Raw genomic sequence first — 13,095 nt, 5'->3', positions numbered from 1 at the left:
AGAATATAAATACTTTAAAAAAACAGTGTGGGGTCCCCACATTTTTGACAGCCAGCCAAGCTAAAGCAGACAACTGGGGGCTGGTATTCTCAGGATGGTAAGGGACCATGGATATTAGCTGAAGGGACTGGGTTGAGTGACCTGTTAGAGTATGCACACAAGTTGATTTTTTGTTGCGTTTTTTTTCCATACAGATTTGTTGCAGGAAGTACATAGAATTTTGCCAGCACCAGCAAAGTAATCGAGATTCCTGAAGTCTCAAGCACATGTTGCTTATTTTTTTTCCTTGCTGATGACTGGCGAAAACTTCACAATAAAAATGCATGTCAAAAATGAGCAAAAAGCACAGCAAATGCGCGCTATATACTGTATGTCATATAAAACACTCCCAAAATATCTGAATGCCGAATGATTCTGCTGAAAGCTGAAATCTGCAACGCTGAGTGGGTAAAAATGGGCTTTGTGACTATTTTCCATGGTGCCAGATTCCAGATGTCAGTGTTTAGTTGTCTACATGATTAATCTGCTACTGGTTCATATCATCTTGTCATTTCTAAGGTCTGTGAATTACACAATTCTGAGTGTGAATCGCGCGTAGCTATATGGGTGTCGTATGAACGTCAGTCTACTTCACCAGAATATATTTTCTGCAAAACGGTAACAGGAGAAAATCTTTGATAGAGATGAAACATTCCTGACTATTGACAAAGCAGTTATGAATCCAAACAAGATCCAAAGCGAAACACAGACTGACATGATGACAGCATGGCCATCATATGGCTTCAAGGGTAAAAGGAAAGTCACGTAATTCTGTAATATAAAATGGTAATATGATTGAAAAACTCACTGGAAACCATCAACAAGATACTGTTGGCAGATCCTTTTTTAAATGAGTAGCTCATTACCAACTAGAAAGGGGAAGTCTTGTTTGGAAAAACAATTTTCATACACCCCATTATAGAATTCTAGGTTTTAAAGGGAATCTGTTAGCTATTGTTTGCTATGTAATCTGAATCTGACAGCAGCACGTTGTTAGGACAGAGATCCTGATTCCAACAATGTGTCACTTAGTTTGCTGGGTGTAGCAGATATAGCAAAGCTCGTAATGTTGAGCCTTCGGATTGTTGAGCCTTTGAAAATGTTGAGCTCTGCATGTTGAGTCCTCAGAATGTTGAGCCCTCAGACTGTTGAGCCCTCAAAATGTTGAGCCCTCAGAATGTTAAGCCCTTAGACTGTTGAGCCCTCAAAATGTTGAGCCCTCAGAATGTTGAGCCTTTGGAACCTTGAGCTCTTAATGTTGAGTCCTCAAATGTTGAGCCCTCAAATGCTAAGCCCTCAGAATGTTGAGCCCTCAGAATGTTGAGCCCTCAGAATGTTGAGCCCTCGGAATGTTGAGCCTTCAGAATGTTGAGCCTTCAGAATGTTGAGCCCTTAGAATAGTGAGCCCTCAGAATGTTGAGCCCTCGGAATGTTGTGCCCTCAGAATGTTGAGCCCTCCAAATGATGAACCCTTAGAATGTTGAGCTTAAAATGTTGAGTTCTGAAAGTTTAGCCCTTAGAATGTTGATCTGAGTTTGTTGAGCTCGAAATATTAAGGTCTGAATGTTTAGGCCTCAAAATGTTGAGTCCTCAGAATGGTCAGCCCTCTGAATGTTTAGCCTTTGGAATGTTGAGCCTTTATGAAAGATGAGCTCTGAATGTTAAGCCCTTAGAATGTGGAGCTTGAAATTTTGAGCACTGAATGTTTAGCCCTCAGATTGTTGAGCCCTCAGAATGTTGAGCCTCTCAGAATGTTGAGCCTTTGGAATTTGGACTGTTGAGCACCACCCACACCATTGATTGGTAGCTTTTTATGCACACTATACATTGACAGCTGTTAATCAGTGATTGGGGTGTGGTTGGACTAGGAGGCACTAGAAACCTAGTCTTGTAGTGATTAATCATCTGCTGATGAAACACTGATTTTATTGAAACAGCAAAACACTGCCCAATAAGTGACACACCGCTATAATCAGGGTTTCAGCCCCTAGATCATGATGCTCTCGGATTACATAGTAACAACATGCTGACAGATTCCCTTTAATAGAGGAAGGTCTTCTGTTCAAGATTTTCCTTTCTTGGCCAGAGTAGAGATCAGTTATAAACTCATTCTGTCCTACATTACACACACAACCCATAGATTTGAATGGGCATGAGGTATTGAAAAATGAATGAGCTTCCTGCTGATTGTCTCCAACCCTACTCATAGAAAATGTTATCTGCTTGCTGATGGTCTCCAATCAGCATCTTTTTCTGCTCAAACTGAAAAAGAAAAGGAATTTAGGAATTAGAAATCCATATTTTGATCTGTTATGAGATATTTTGACATTTTTCCTAGTTTACCCACAGAAACTGATAACAGGTAACAGCTGTCTGCTGCCTCCAGCCAGGAACGCCGCAAGAAACTTGTAAAATTTTAGCAGAGTTTGAGAAATGACACTTTCTCATGAGCTGCTTTATGGAGCAGATGGTAGAGGAGCGGGTGGCGCAGGACCGGGAGCGATGATTGAAGGCTTGAATATGTATTTATAGAGTCAATAAATGTAAAAAAGGCAATAAAGCGAGGAATAAATGGTGGTTTGTTGTCTCGTAACCACCCAGACCTGACCGGCACACCTCTGCTACGTGGAAGAACAGACTGATCTTATATCACCCACTGTAAAAAAAAAAAAAAATAGAACAAGAAGTTCCTCCAAGTTTCGGCAATCGACAAAATGAAGCAGATGTAGCAGAGCTGAATGGGAAGCTTAGAATATCAGCTGTAGCAGAGCTGAGTTTGACATGTAACAAGATCAAGATACCTGTATTGGACAAATCTTAGCAGAAAGGTCAATAATCATATCTTGCGTCCTACCGGAAGGGTGTGTAGACTTCTGCAACCAAGTTATATTGTTGCAAAAGTCTGCACACCCATCCGTTAGGACGGAAGAGTCAATTATAGTATCTCGCGTCCTAACGGATGGGTGTTTTCCAACATTATTATTTTTTGCAAAATTATATATTGGATTGCGAAGGTCTACATACCCAACTGTTAGGACGCAGGATACTATTATTGACCCCTCTGTTAAGATTTGTCCCATCCAGCCCTGATCTATATACTATATGTATGAAGCACCGTTTTTTGTCTACACGGCTCCTATGCCAGGCCTATGTGTCTTCACAGCAGATAAGGCAAATGGAGCTGAATATAACATTTGACAACGGGAACGGGCTCTGTTTACTGTCTGTTAAGGGGCTGTATACATAAAATGGTAGGAGATTGGTTTCTTTAATTATTTTAGGCGCATTGAGGAAATAAAAAAACATAATTGCAAAAGTATTCACACCCCCTTAAATAACATTAAGGCCTATATCTCGGAAATGCATACTCCCGGCCGCTTCAGATGATATTTTATGGACGAGTTTGAAGCACTTTCGGAAGATAATGTTCCCATTAATTCATGATTGCAGCCTCCGCCGATATTACGGCTGCCAGCGAGATGACCCCAGGAGCAGATCTTCCCTGGTGTAATCATGGCATGGAGTGTCTGGTCTCAGGGTCGCCGTGACTTTGTCTCCAGATATACAATGAATTTTCATAAGCCCCTGTCCCCCCCAATCCCCGACCAACCGTGATTGTCAGGCTTTTGCTGATGTACTTTTAGCACTTGTTAGTATTTCAGTACTTTTATCTTGCACTGTATGGAGCCATTATTTAGTCATCCACATGTCTTGGCTTGTTTCAGCAGACAAATACTGGCCACCGTGCTCTGTACCAATTGCCAAAGTATAAATCTCCCTTTTTTTTTCATGCAGGTTTAGGTTTCCTTCTTCTGCTGGGGAAAAAAAAAAGTTCAAGGTGAATCCTGCGACCTTGAGAGTGGAAAGTTTTGTTTGAGTCAAGTTGTGTGTGTTTTTTTTTTTTTCTGCTTTAACAAATTTCTCTCACAATCATATCAGATCTTCCCAGGGGCCCCGGGAAGGATCATTAAATAAATCTTGTCAGAGCGGATTTCATTTGTAGAACTTTAGATGGTATCAGAAAAAAAAAGTCAACTTCAAAAAACTCCCGGGCGGCTGGGGCCCCCTTAATATCTTAATCCTAGATCGGCATTTCCTCAGCATTTTTTTCGGCCAACAGTATACACTCACTGGCCACTTTATTAGGTACACCTGTCCAACTGTGTGTTAAGACTTAATTTCTAATCAGCCAATCACATGGCGGCAACTCAGTGCATTTAGACATGTAGACATGGTCAAGACAATCTCCTGCAGTTCAAACCGAGCATCAGTATGGGGAAGAAAGGTGATTTGAGTGCCTTTGAACGTGGCATGATTGTTGGTGCCAGAAGGGCTGGTCTGAGTATTTCAGAAACTGCTGATCTACTGGGATTTTCACGCACAACCATCTCTAGGGTTTACAGAGAATGGTCCGAAAAAGAAAAAAAATCCAGTGAGCGGCAGTTCTGTGGCCGGAAATGCCTTGTTGATGCCAGAGGTCAGAGGAGAATGGGCAGACTGGTTCGAGCTGATAGAAAGGCAACAGTGACTCAAATTGCCACCCGTTACAACCAAGGTAGGCAGAAGAGCATCTCTGAACGCACAGTGCGTCGAACTTTGAGGCAGATGGGCTACAGCAGCAGAAGACCACACCGGGTACCACTCCTCTCAGCTAAGAACAGGAAACTGAGGCTACAATTTGCACAAGCTCATCGAAATTGGACAGTAGAAGATTGGAAAAACGTTGCCTGGTCTGATGAGTCTCGATTTCTGCTGCGACATTCGGATGGTAGGGTCAGAATTTGGCGTAAACAACATGAAAGCATGGATCCATCCTGCCTTGTATCAACGGTTCAGGCTGGTGGTGGTGGTGTCATGGTGTGGGGAATTTTTTCTGGGCACTCTTTGGGCCCCTTGGTACCAATTGAGCATCGTTGCAACGCCACAGCCTACCTGAGTATTGTTGCTGACCATGTCCATCCCTTTATGACCACAATGTACCCAACATCTGATGGCTACTTTCAGCAGGATAATGCGCCATGTCATAAAGCTCGAATCATCTCAGATTGGTTTCTTGAACATGACAATGAGTTCACTGTACTCAAATGGCCTCCTCAGTCACCAGATCTCAATCCAATAGAGCATCTTTGGGATGTGGTGGAACGGGAGATTCGCATCAGGGATGTGCAGCCGACAAATCTGCGCCAACTGTGTGATGCCATCATGTCAATATGGTCCAAAATCTCTGAGGAATGCTTCCAGCACCTTGTTGAATCTCTGCCACGAAGAATTGAGGCAGTTCTGAAGGCAAAAGGGGGTCCAACCCCTTACTAGCATGGTGTACCTAATAAAGTGGCCAGTGAGTGTATATATAGTATACATAGTGTTGAGTAGCCTCTGTTTTCAAATCCCTGTTAGAAACAAGGTTGCATGGACTTGCAAAAGTATTGGCACCCTTGGGGACGCAATCGTTTTTCAGTCTGCCTGATTCATTCCAATCTGTGGGCGACCCCTTAATATTTATTCCTGTTGAACCCTTTTTCCTGACATCGCATAAAAGAAGAAGTTTCATGGATGAAAATTTGGGTGACAACCATTACGGTTCCTAGCTGCAAAAAGTCTCGAATTTTCTGGGACTTTCCTATTTTTTTATTTATTTTTTTTTCAGATATAATCCTGGCGAATTTGAAGTTGTTGAAGGCTGAAATGGTCAGAATTTATGTAACCTCTTTCCCAAAGTTGATGGATCTGCTCAGGTTTGGAGGGTTTTTCGCGGGCAGGAACACAGGTGAGGCTTGACCCTAAATTCCAATGATTCCAGTAGTAATGCTGGTGAGTGTGCTTTATGCACCATTAGGCAGTATTGTCCATTCTGGGAAGAGTTTGGAGAGCATAAGAGGTTGAGAAATTTTGGTTAGAGAATTGAGGGTTCACAGGAGGAGAAAGGCAACTTAGGCTACAGAGTGTGTGCGCAGGAAGGAGGCAAAGCTAGCAAGCCAAAAACTGGTTGAAATGTGGATGTTGGATTGGTATACGGCTGACAAATCTTGTCACCCAGGACAGGAGGACCGACAGGAGATCTCAGTTTCAATTGTACAGGGTTGAAGATCCAATAGATATAGCCATGAATTAGTGGGGACCCTGAGCCAGAACAAGATAAGACAGGAACAGAGGCTACGTGTAGACCTACCTGGAATGTTAGTGAAGGAATATTGGGATGCCATGCTGGGGCATGGACTCGGCACTATGGTTGGAAAGCTAGCTGGAGGGCTCGAGTTAACTATACTGTGTAATTAAAATGCTTCTAAAGTGCTGCCATGTGTAACGCGGAAGATTTAATGAATGAGTCATGTACAGTGGGGAAAATAAGTATTTGATACACTGACAATTTTGCTAGTTTTCCCACCTACAAAAATAAAGAAACACAAGATGACTGTCAATCTTCATCGGTCTGGAGCTCCATGCAAGATCTCACCTCGAGGGGTAAGGATGATTCTGAGAAAGGTCAGGAATCAGCCCAGAACTACACGGGAGAACCTGGTCAATGACCTGACCAGAGCTGGGACCACAGTCTCAAACAGGCCCGTTAGTAACATACTGCAGCATACCGTCATGGATTACAATCCTGCAAGGTCCCCCTGATCACATCAGGACATGTCCAGGCCCGTTTGAAGTTCGCCAATGACCATCTTAGTGATCCACAGGAGGTATGGGAGAAGATCATGTGGTCAGATGAGAGCAAAAGAGAACTTTTTGGTTTCCACTCCACTTGCCGTGTTTCGAGGAAGAAGGATACCAAGAACATCCCAACTGGGGCAACTAAGTTGTGGCTCTGTAAGAAGCATTTCAAGGTCCTGGAGTGGCCTAGCCAGTCTCCAGACCTGAACCCAATAGAAAATCTTTGGAGGGAGCTGAGCCTCAATGTTGCCCAGTGACAGCCCCGAAACCTGAAAGATCTGGAAAAGATCTGTAAGGAGGCGTGGGCCAAAATCCCTGCTCCAGTGTGTGCAAACTTGGTCAAGAACTACAGGAAATGTCTGACCTCTGTAATTGCAAACAAAGGTTTCTTTACCAAATATTAAGTTCTGTTTTTTCTATTTTATCTATAGCGCCGGCATCCCTGCATGCTGCCCCTCTCACCCGGGCTGGGACACAGACTCACCCACCACCGTGGCCCACATCCCTCTCCTCCTCCTTTGCTGCCCAGGGTACGAACACAGAACGCAGATCCGCAGGCACTGTGCTTAGGGTGCACACACGCTCCCTTCTTAAAGGGGCTGTGCTTGCCTAATCCTAAAGTTTCACCTGCCAATGGCTGGAAGACACTTACTATTTAAGGTACCGCCACCTGCATAGAGGTGCCTGTGCAATATTGTTAGTATGTTTCTCAAAAACACTTGCTAGTTCTCAGGTCCCAATGCTCGTAACCCAGTATACTGTCCTAAACATCAGCCCTGCCTGCCTGCCTGCCTATCAGTCGTGCCCACCTGCCTGCCTTTCAGCCATGCTCGCCTGCCTGTATATTAGCTGTATTTACCTGCCTGCCAAGATACTAGTCGTGCACGCCAGTACCTGCCTGCCTGTGTGTCTGTCGTGCCTGTCACTATGACATCCAGTACTTACCAACTTTACCATTCCTGGCTGTTCATGCCTCCTGTCACTTGGAGGTCAGCTGACATCCACCCAAGATCAGTCCTGGTGTAGCACCTAATCTTGCCTCCCTTGTCCCTCCTTGGATCGCGGTATCGTCTGCCGACATGCATCCGAGGTCAGACTTGGTGAGGTACGTAGTCATGCCCTTGCAGGCTCTCCTTGGATCATGGCACAGTGGTTCCACCACCCAGTCGTTACAGAATCGAATACTTATTTCATGCAATAAAATGCAAATTAATTATGTAAATATCATACAATGTGATTTTTCTGGATTTATATTTTTACATTCTGTCTCTCACAGGTGAAGTGTACCTACGATAAAAATTACAGGCCTCTCCATTCTTTGTAGGTGGGGACACTTGCAAAATCGACAGTGAATCTAATACCTATTTTCCCTACTGTGTCTGCTACCAGTTGTATGAATGTTCCATCGATTCCATCACTTCCTTACGAGAATTCTAAGTTCCGGGTTCTGTGTCATCTGACATCAAGAGGCCACAGTGACAAAGGGAGATGTCCAAAGAGGTCACGAGACCCACGCGAGAGTGAACCCATATCACTGGTGTTTTTAGGGTTGCAGTACAACACCGAAACCCCTGCAATCCTTACAGAACCTCAGAAATGTGCCATAAAGGGGTCTGAGAAGGCCATGACGCCCCCTGTGGGAAATGCACTGGCAGCCATATTGGTTGTCAGACAGCTTTTTCTCAAACTAATGTCATAAAAAATGGATTTTAGTGACCCAAAAAAAGCTGACAGATATATGTGTCCCTCAGTATATGACACACTTGTGTTTCCTTTGTAAAAAAGAAAAAAAAACCACAGCTGAAATGAGGGCAAGCTCCTGAGTAGTCAGCTATAACATCAAACCCACCGCACCATATTGTGTAAATCCCCCCCATGCCGCCATAATATCTCTGACCCAATGAGTCCTGGACTCCAAATTACCTTTAAAGAGTCCTGTGGCATCTACCAGCAAATCCTTTAGATCTTTTACACCAGGTCACTTTCTTCCAAAGGATAGGTGATAACTTTTGGATTAATGGGGGTCCGATTTCTGGAATACCCATGATCCCCTTTGGAATAAGATTGCCACCACCTCTCCATCCATTCTCTGTATCATAGATATCTATTCAGCCTCTTCTAGACATTTGAGAACTGGTCTCACGATCAGAGGACACCTATTGATCTACATGTTACCACCTATTCTATAGGAAGGTGATATGTTTAAATATTCCTTTAATAGTAATAATAAAACCCTCCCTATTGCCACCACCAGGGGGAGCTCACTGCATACAGAGTTATCATTGAGTTCAATGTCTAGACAGTATGCAGTGAGCTCCCCCTAGTGGTGACTGCAGGCATCCAGGATGTTACCATTAACTGTGACCCTGTGAAGGAATCCAGAGGATCCTGATAATGTGGATTCACTATCAGATGGAAAGTCAAGGTCAAGAATTCAGGAGAAGGGCAAACGTCAACACAACAGTGTGTGAGAATGAGACCTAAAAGCATAAAGAGCTGCACAAAGAAACAGAGGAAGAAGAAAGGTCAGAGGAGAGGAGGACAGATCTGAAGCTGGAGACAAGATAGAATTAGTGTAAATATGGGGGAGAGAAAGACAAGGAAGGAAGGAGTGAGGAAAGAAAACGAGAGGAAAGAAAGAAAGAAACAAAGAGAGAGAGAAAGAAAGGAAAAAAGAGAGGAAAGAAAGAGAGAGGAAAGAAAAAGAAAGAAATAAATAAAGGAAAGAAAGAGAGAGGAAAGAAAAAGAAAGAGTGGAAAGAAAGGAAAGAGAGAGAGGAAAGAGAGAGAGGAAAGAGAGAGAGGAAAGAGAGAGAGGAAAGAGAGAGAGGAAAGAGAGAGAGGAAAGAGAGAGAGGAAAGAGAGAGAGGAAAGAGAGAGAGGAAAGAGAGAGAGGAAAGAGAGAGAGGAAAGAGAGAGAGGAAAGAGAGAGAGGAAAGAGAGAGAGGAAAGAGAGGAAAGAAAGGAAAGAAAGGAAAGAAAGGAAAGAAAGGAAAGAAAGGAAAGAAAGGAAAGAAAGGAAAGAGAGAGAGAGGAAAGAAAGAAAGAAAGGAAAGAAAGGAAAGAAATAAAGGAAAGAAAGAGAGGAAAGAAAAAGAAAGAGAGGAAAGAAAGGAAAGAGAGAGAGAGGAAAGAGAGAGAGGAAAGAAAGAAAGGAAAAAAGAGAGAGGAAAGAAAGGTAGGATTGAGAAAAATTATACAGTATATGAGGTAGAAGAAATAGATAGAAAGAAATGTATTTACACAACTAAACACATGTAGTTTATGCTGCTGTTAGACACGTGCCTTGACAATTAGCAAGATATACTGTAGATCTAAAGATCGACATGAAGAAAGAATTATGGCACGGTGGCTCAGTGGTTAGCATTGCAGCGCTGGGGTCCTGGGTTCAAATCCCACGAAGGACAAAATCTGCAAGGAGTTTGTATGTTCTCCCCATGTCTGCGTGGGTTTCCTCCAGGTTCTCCGGTTTCCTCCCACACTCCAAAGACATACTGATAGAGAATTTAGATTGTGAGCCCCATCGGGGACAGTGATGATAACGTGTGCAATATAAATATTATTATTAATTAAAGGAAGAAAAAAGAAAAGAAATAAAGAATAGATGGAAGGAAAGATGGAAAAAAGAAAGGAAGTGAAGACAAAAAGAAATAAAGGATAAAAGGAAGAAAAGAAAGTAAAAATGAAAGGGAAAGAATGAAGGAAAGAGAAAGAAAGTGAAAAAAAAAAGAAATAAAGAATAAAAGAAAGCAATGAAGAAAGAAAGAATAAAAGGAAGGAAGAAATAAGAAAGGAAGGAAAGAAAAAAGATAGAGAAAGGAAGATAGAAGGGAAGGAAGTGAAGATGAATAAAAGGAAGAAAAGGCAGGAAGGAAAGAAAGAGAAAGAAAGGATGAAAGAAGGGAAGGAAGTGAATATAAAAAAAGAAGAAAAGAAAGAAGAAAGAAAAAAATAATAGGAAGGAAATAAAAAATAAAAGAAAAAGAATGGAAGGAAAAACAAGGAAAAGGAAAGAAGGGAAGAAAGTAAAGACAAAAAGAAAGAATAAAAGGAAGTAAGAAAGAAAGAAAGGAAGGAAAGAAATGGATCTGAGACAGGAAGAAAGATGTTGAAGGCAGACAGGTAATCGCGTTCTGCTGGTGGATGGATATCTCTGGGGATAAATACTGCAGGAGATAAATATGAGATCGATAGATAAATAAGTATTTACACAACTAAAACCCATGTGTTTCCTGCCGCCATCAGTCTGTGTGTCACCATCGGTTGGCAGGAATTAGTGTGATGGTCATTAATCTCCGGCGGCCGCTGTACAGATGATGAACTACCTGGTGATCGGCGCTGATTCTCGCTGTTAGGAAATATAAACATATTTTTATCTGTCTCATAACAATCAGAGTGATTGATGGTGGTATCATCAGCTGCTCCGGGATCTTCTGCTAATTACTGTATTGTATATACCATGCAAATTGCCTCTTCAGAGAAAAAGAGGACTGGAACTCTATAGCGCCACCTGTTGGTAGTAGCGATCCTATACCAGTCATAAACTAAAATACATTGGGGTAAAATGCCCCAATGTTACAGGCGCTGACAAACATCTGGCTAACCTGAGACTGGGGGTCACAAATCAAACTCAACACAGACTTACGTTCAAATTTATTAGACCATTGGTGATCCCATCCCTTCCCAACTAACCATGTACACTTTCCTCACACCTTTTAATGACCTATTGACCATTCACAATATATATACCAGCTCACCTCCTCCTCCTGTACAATGACTGATAATACCTCTATATGCAGTAAATAACACAGGATCCACCAAATCACAATAGGTGATGTCACAGCTCACCTCCTCCGCCTCTACAATGACTGATAACATCTCTATATACAGCAGATAACACAGGATCCTCCATTCACAATAGGTGATGTCACAGCTCACCTCCTCCTCCTCCTGTACAATGACTGATAACCTCTATATACAGCAGATAACACAGGATCCTCCATTCACAATAGGTGATGTCACAGCTCACCTCCTCCCCCTCCTCTACAATGATTGATAACACCTCTATATACAATAGATAACACAGGATCCTCCATTCACAATAGGTGATGTCACAGCTCACCTCCTCCCCCTCCTGTACAATGACTGATAACACCTCTATATACAGTAGATAACACAGCATCCACCATTCACAATAGGTGATGTCACAGCTCACCTCCTCCTCCTGTACAATGACTGATAACATCTCTATATACAGTAGATAACACAGGATCCTCCATTCACAATAGGTGATGTCACAGCTCACCTCCTCCTCTTGTACAATGACTGATAACACATCTATATACAGCAGATAACACAGGATCCACCATTTACAATAGGTGATATCACAGCTCACCTCCTCCCCCTCCTGTACAATGACTGATAACACCTCTACATACAGTAGGTAACACAGGATCCACCATTCTGATGGGAACTGGGTAAATTAAGGGGCTAGTGACAGATCCCTTTAGACTATAAACATTATCGTGCCCTTATATCTTTCCTGTACCGATTGTGATCCCGGCACTCACATCTCTGGCTCATACAACTGCAGGAAAAAAAATGATCATCGTTCAGAAACAGCGGCATTTGTCACACAGAATCCATATATCGATCGCTGTTTCCAGCCTTGCAGATTTACACTTCATCCCACCGTACACACACGGTGCGGAGCCGCCAAAATCACATGACTTCACCGGGGGATGGTAGTCAGACTCTATGGTGGATGTAATGATGGGTAACGAGGCACTGCACCACCGGCATCATCAATAACACACAGGGGATCGGCTGTACAATTATAGATGGGAAAATTATACATTTCTGCCTACAAAATTTCTATGATATTAGTAGATGACTTTATCTGACTCATTTTCCGATAGTTTATTATGGAACAAGAACTTCACAAGCAGTGGAGGACCCGGAACAGCCGGGGAGTTTCATGAGCATGTAATACTTCATTTCTCCTGTGGGAGTGCTGCTTTTCTTTTTATGACATGGGGGTAATTTGTAAACTTTAATTAAAGGGCTGAATATCCCTTTAAGGACTAGTTTAGAGCTCCACTTCCTTGCCCAGCCAAGGACCCAGCAACTTTTTTTGCACCTAAATTTTGGCCCTCGTTGGCCCATTTCAAGCCAAATGACAAACACATAAAAACCAGATAAAAATTAAATGTCATAAATTTAAAAAAATGTACAAAAAGGAGGAGCCCAGTAGGTAATTTTGGCGATTTTTCATTTTTGCTCTTTAGTGTCATCCTTCCCTTCTTCCAAGAGCCATAACTTGATTTTTGCGGGACGAGTTGTAGTTTTGAATGCCGTCATTCGTTTTACCATAATTGTAACTTTTCTTATTATTTTAAT

The sequence above is a fragment of the Dendrobates tinctorius genome, unplaced genomic scaffold, assembly GCF_039654945.1.
Source record: "Dendrobates tinctorius isolate UK_male_01 unplaced genomic scaffold, ASM3965494v1 ptg000020l, whole genome shotgun sequence".
Classification (NCBI taxonomy): Eukaryota; Metazoa; Chordata; class Amphibia; order Anura; family Dendrobatidae; genus Dendrobates; species Dendrobates tinctorius.
Note: the sequence above shows the minus strand (reverse complement) of the source record.